General features: G+C 44.7%; 1 pseudogene; it reads right to left on the reverse strand.

The window, feature by feature from the left end:
* Positions 1–214: 214 nt before the first annotated feature.
* On the reverse strand, positions 215–2,192 carry LOC120850702 (annotated as a pseudogene).
* Positions 2,193–6,743: the final 4,551 nt, after the last annotated feature.

The raw sequence follows: 6,743 nt of genomic DNA on the forward strand, positions 1-6,743 counted from the left end.
ACACCGATTGAATTTATAGAAGGCATAGTAATTTCTCGAGAACCAAAAATTTTATTGCACAAGCTTAGAAAATGAACTCTTCAAAATGTACAATTAAACATTACATTGTGCCATTAAATGAATGCCGTCAACGTTATTATATATAAAACATTGGTCATCAGGTTGGCAGACTGCACGCTCACAAACATCATGTATTCACACATGCAGTCGCATCTCAAGCTTTTACGGTCTCAAGCTTTCGCTTTCCTTTTTTTTTTGCAATTAGTTTGTTATTTTCTACTTTGCACAGGTTTTTGAGCATTGTATTTGTTGCAGCACTCAAAACAATGTGCATGACTTCATGGAGTGTATGCCCGTAGTCACAGATATCCAAGTCCTCAACGTCATTTAGGACAGCAGACACAAGAGCAACCAGCGCTTCTTTCTGCTTAGGCAGGCTCAAGAATTAGGCGTAAAACTGTGGGCTCCTGAGCTTGTCTAGCACAATTTCTGTGACAAGAACAGCATTTACTACAACGGCTCGCGGGAACTTCAATCCACCTCTTGTCATGCTCGCAATCAGAGCATTTTCTTCAATGCCTACCTTTGCGCCTTCTATTACAAGATTGTCTCTGCACGAGGCACACAACAGCTTCTTTAAAGCTGCGTGGGCACAATACCCAACTACATACGTAACAGCTGGAAGCCTTGATGACTTTTTTTCAATGTCACTATCTGTAACAGTGATATCAAACTGCATCTTCAATGAATCTGCACTCATGTGGGCAACATCACACGTCACAACATCCAAGCCTGGAAGCTCAAGCACGTTCTGCAATCGTAATTTTTTTTTTTCAGATTCATAAATCTGCCTGATTGACACATGATACTGTGAACCACACAGCTGAAGGTACTTCCCGAAGCGGTCTTCAAGACAATCAGTCTGAAATTTTCCAAGAATAACATACTGCATTCCAAGTTCCCCTAGGCAATACACAGCAATTTCGTGCAGGGCGTGAGTAGTGTGGCACAAAGCTGTGTGGGTTTCCCGTGTCAAATGACCGGCATCATGCACCAAACTTTCCCAGTAGTCCAGCCACTGCAATGTGCTTTTCAAGGCCGACAACTGAGATCATGACGTACTGGTTACAGGTCTTTGTAGGTCGTCCCTCAGCCGCTGTCCCTTGTTTGGCGTTTTCACGTTCACCACGTTCCACCATGTGAGGATCATATTGATGTACTCAGCTGTTCCAGTTGCGTGCTGAAGTCTGCTAGCACGAAGTGCTGCTGAGACAGTAGACAAGTTAAAGATCCGCAATGCTAGCTTCACATTCTGCCTTTCCATGTTAGATGGGTTTAGTGCCTTCAACGATAATGTTGGAGCCAACTTTAAAAGCTCATTCTGTTCAGATTCGTGCAACTGGCATAAGGTGCTAAAAGAAGCCGTCAGAATTTCAGGCTTCTGCTCAGCACTTTTTGGGTCTGGGAAATACATGCACCTCCCAGGGTTTCGCTGATTGATCCAGTTGTTTCGAACACACTTGAGCAAGTGCACAGGGTCGACTACGAAAAATAAAGTACGTGATGGATCAGCTGGGTGTTGATAAACAATCTTGAGGCTTGGAGTGTTAGAAAAATATGACATTGTTTTCCGATTGATCGAATTGTTGTCCGATATGACAGCAATGACCTTAAATCCTGAAGACTCTAGCTCCACAACAAGCATTCGCAGAAAGTCATGCAACGTCTTGGCATCCATTCGAGCGACGGGCATAATATGCACAACATCTTTGCGACTGAAAAGAAGACTGAGTTATGAAAACGTGTGCTGTCTTTGCTGGGCTTGCACTGTTAATTGCAGCACCTGTTACAGAACCAACCTTGAAATCAAAGTACGGCTGAAGGTGAATTTCATCCATCATTAAAGTAACAAATCTTTCATGTTCTTTTATTGTTTTAACGAGTCTTTTAGGATACGAGAGAAAACCGGATACTTGTTGTTCTGCTGCAGGGCTCACTTGGTAAGAGGAGCATAGCCGTCTCACTGTCTTGGGATGCGGCAACTTTACCTTCTGAGAATTTCTCAGGAATCTGTATGCGTGTGGCGAGATAGTAAATATCAGACTCGAGAACACCAGCACGTCTGGTGGATACTACACAGCATTGCTGAGGACAAGATCTACTTGACTTTTCAAAAGTTTGACTACCTCCATGCGCCATACATGCAGCTGTTGAGGTTGGTCACCACAAATCAACTCCTCCAGCAGTGACGACACCAATCCAAGCAGCTGCTGTGTCCGTTGCACGCCATCAGCAGAGTGATCAGTGTACAGTTGTTCAACATACTGAGGCACATCTCTTAACTACCTTAAATCCTGCAACTGTGCAGGAACACTGACACCAGCAAGGTTCACAACGCGTGTCTCACCTATATACACGCAAACACACAGGTCACTTGTCACTGTCACTGAGGAACGCACAGCTGGGGCATGTTGATGAGTGAGGTTCAGGAAGAAAACCTTAGAGTTTCCGTTGCATGCAGTCCAGAAGTCAGAAGTCTGAAGGCTTGGAAGAGCATCAAGGAATCCAGAGAAACTTGTCACTTTATTCTTCTTGTTTTGTAGCTCCTCTTCGTCTATAGACAGCTGTAGGGCCTCGTTGAGTGATGCGGCTTCCAGGCGTTTTCTTTTCTCTTCTGGAGCCTCCCGAGCTGACGTTTTTGTGCGAGACAGGTATACGGGGCAGTCTGGAAACAAACTCGGTATAGCATCTTGTTTGAGTTTAACGATTCACAGCGGCACTTCGACAACTCTTTTTGTTTCCACGTCTGTGTAGCTTGATTTTGTAACGAAGTCGCTTGGAGCGAAATGTTTTTCGCACAGCTGCAATAAAGAAAAATATATTGTGATCACAGATTTTGTAACAGAAACGACCAAGAGAACCCAAATTCGTGCCGATAGCAAGCGTTTTGCGGGAAACATAAACGTGTTTTGAAAACCACCTCTCGTCGTTGGCTAACACTGGCTAGTACTAAAACACCAAAAGTAATATACCAAAAGCAAAAATCTTACCACAGTGTACTTTGTCGGAATGAAATCCTTCCGAGGGACAGCTCGTGTCCACGCCGTCCGCCGTAGAGGGTCAGTCGGAAACAAGTGAACTCTGACACTCGGTCCACCTGCGTAGTTCGACTTGCAGTATGGAGCGCAACAGCACCCAGACATCCCGACAGCTTAGTTATGAGTGAAGACTCATGGAAGGAGTACAAAATATGCTAAGAACGGCAAAATCGACACTGAAAAGAACCAAAAGAACACGCGGAGGCAGCGCTGACTTGCTTTTCTGTTTGCTGGTTCGATCATTGTGGCCAGCGGAAGCAGGACGAAATCCGACAGGAACAGATTTACATGTCACTAAGTTTGTACGGAAAATTAAAAAACAATCCGTTAAAGATATTCTTCTAAAATTGATTTACTAAGGCCGAATTTACAGTTCATAGTTACTACTTTCATTAGTCTAGGTAAGGAAAAAATGGGCTGAAATGAAGTTTTGACAATACTACTATTTTTGCTTTTTGGCCGAAGCTACTTTCAAAGCCAATATGAGCTATCTATAGCTGTTCAACGACGAGGCTCAGACGGTAAACACCAGATGGCGCGAGGAAGCTTAACAGCCGTTGATCTCGCTTTGGTGACGTAGACACTTGGGAGGGGAGGGCGTGTGGAGGCCTTCAGTCTTCTAGGTGGTGTTAACCCGGGGCGGTCGCCCCCCCCCCCCACCACTCCCCTTGTGGCGCCACTGATAGAGAGTCTGTCGCATGTTCAACGAGTCTGTGCTGTCTTGTATCACACACTTTCAGGTCTGGGTAGTTTTAGGTTTGCTCAGAGTGCCACAAATGGGTTTTAAAAATGTTTTGCAGAATACGCTTAAATTGTGTTGGCATGTTCGATTTCTTAACCGGAGCTTGGACGAAGTTTGGTTGCACTCTGCAGTTGCTGTAAAGCAACTAGACAAGTTCAACTGTTGATATTGTATTAACGGAGGTGATTGCCAAATCAAAAACCGAAAGTGATTATTAATTGAGCGGTGCAGCTAGCACTCCCAACATTTGTTTTCTTTATTTCCAGCAACTGTATATCACGGCCCTTTTGCAAAAGTATTTATCCACTTTCTACAGAATTTCTATAGAAAATAGTGTATAGAGGCTATAGATATTAGAAAGAAGTTGTATCCACATTTCGTATCCACTGTCTATATTTTTAACCGCTTTTTTAAGCCATACTTCGTTTCTGATGAAATGTATCTCAGGGAATGTTTAGCGACGTTGAATGTTGTCACATTCCGAATAGAGTTCCCATTGTTTGGTAATGGCTCGCCCGCAGTGTGTTTCAGGCTATGTCGATTCGTGTGTTTCATAATAGCCAGAAATTGGAAATTCGTACTCTTCGCTGTGTGCTTTGCACTCTTATTAGACTCTTATGAATGGTAATGATAGCGATGTATTATTTATTTCTGGACTTACTTCCCGTGCCCGAGTCGGCGTGAAAGCGAATGGATCATTCAGCATGTTCCCTGTGGAAAGATCTTGTTAGGTTGGTTCCGCTAAATATCTATTACGAAGTGTACGATATGCCGAACTCCTTCATATTCATTTATTTTTGTGAGTATTAGTATTTGTTTCTTATAAAACATACAGAGCGTCTGAAGCAACTCGTGTATATACGAATGTGGTCCAATGAAATGCTTTCGAAGATTTGCTTTCGAATATTTGCTTGGTCCAACAAAATGCTTTCGTTGAAGGAATTGGCATCTTCTGCTTTTATATTGTTCACCCTGTCACAAATGACAAAATACACACCTCCTTTCATCGAAATTCTGCGATTGGGCCGCGTAATAGCGAGGCAAAACTTAGAACATTCCCCGACCTGCAGCCGCGAGCGGCGACCATGAGAAACACGCGGCATGACATCAATGGGGAATCTTGTAGAAAGATAGCAAGTTGTGCCACTACCTGTTCAATAAAAAGTAATCTTTCTAAAAGTATTTTCGTTCCAAACATAAATATCGATAAGTCAAAAACCTGGTATCATCGACAAAACTTTTATTACACGGAGTTTTAGTGGCGCTATCTATCCAAGGTCCACAAAACCGTCAGCTCTATCTGCTACCGCGAACAGCCGCCTGAAGCCGGAGGGAGAGGGGGACAGAGTCGGACGGGTATGGCCGGACCCGAATGAGACTATCCTCCTTTCACCATAGTGTTCGCGCGGCGCCCGCCAGCACGTGCTCACGCGGTCGCGAGCGGATGAGTTCTCGCTGCTCACTGATGGCTCTAAAGAGAGAACCTCTCCGGAACCCCGCCTAGCCCATCAACGTCACTGCGCACGTGACCCGGAAGACGATGTACGAGTTGAGAGGCGGCAAAAACCTGGATCTTTTTCTTTTTTTTTTTAAAATCAAAACTAGGGTATCCAGGCAAAATCTGAGGCCAGATTCCCGAAACTTTCTTACGACAAAAAAGTTCGTACATTTATCTTACGACAACGTTACGAACTTTTGAGTATTCCCGAAGCAAAATGTTCGTAAGTTTTGCGCAAGTTACGGATTTCGTTGTAACTTACGCAAAACTTACGAACATTTTGCTTCGGGAATACTCAAAAGTTCGTAACGTTGTCGCAAGATAAATTTACGAACTTTTTTGTAGAAAGAAAGTTTCGGGAATCTGGCCTCTGTAGTTCATTTCAGAAGTGTCAGGCATCAACTTCCACAATTATTTAAGCAAAGCCCTGAAATTGTTGGACCGCTGGACCGTCTGATTGAGCGCCATGTTATGGAAAGTTGCTTAGCAAAACAGCACGCTTTAGAAAGCGGAGGTTGGTACGCGGCGGTTCTTTGTCGTACAAGCTGTCACAACTCGCACCTCAATTCTGGCTCTCTCGGAACTGACAAGTAAATGCGGAAGTGTGGTGGTGCGGTGCGGCGCGGTGCGGTGCGGTGCGGCGCGGCGGTTGGACATAACTGCCGCCAAGGGTTCGGCAAGCTCGACGGCGGAAATGGGTTGTCAGCGGCTGCCACTCTGCGTACGGGCCGCGTGTTACTTCTCCCTGAACCGAAGCTGAAGACGATAGCTTGCCGGTTGTACCGCGCTTGAGAAGTTTCGTGTGATCTATTCTCAGGTCAGTTTAAATTTGTTTTTAAATGTAAATATTTTACTCCTTCAGGAACCCGCAGGGACTGCCATCTCATTTGCCCGAGGTGTATACTAAAAACAGGTGAGCGCAACAATGGCCACTAAACTAATTGTATAAATGCTAATGTAGTGATTGCGCAGGCGAGCTGGTGGATGTTAACCATTTTGTTCTTAGCCCGAGACTGAGGCAGGAAAAGAGGAAAGTTTCGAAGTAGAAGAAAAATGAACAGTCGAGGACACGTCTCTATAGAGACGTGTCCTCGACTGTTCATTTTTCTTCTACTTCGAAACTTTCCTCTTTTCCTGCCTCAGTCTCGGGCTAAGAACAAAATGTATAAATGCGTTTTCGGTTGAGCCTTCTATTCGCAAGTTCCAGCTACGGTGTCGCCGCTCCGGCGACCATTTACTCAAGCACATTAAGGATGATTAATTTCACTCGAGCAGGTACGAAGCCTAGGCGAGGGAGGTTTATAATGAAGGACGACCGGCACATAAGACGATGCTAGTTCGAGAAACAGAGGTACCGTGATCTGCTGATCCCCAGCGCCGCTACCGCACCGAATTACGCAAGGCC

This window comes from Ixodes scapularis, unplaced genomic scaffold, assembly GCF_016920785.2.
Source record: "Ixodes scapularis isolate PalLabHiFi unplaced genomic scaffold, ASM1692078v2 PGA_scaffold1__304_contigs__length_218370807, whole genome shotgun sequence".
Classification (NCBI taxonomy): Eukaryota; Metazoa; Arthropoda; class Arachnida; order Ixodida; family Ixodidae; genus Ixodes; species Ixodes scapularis.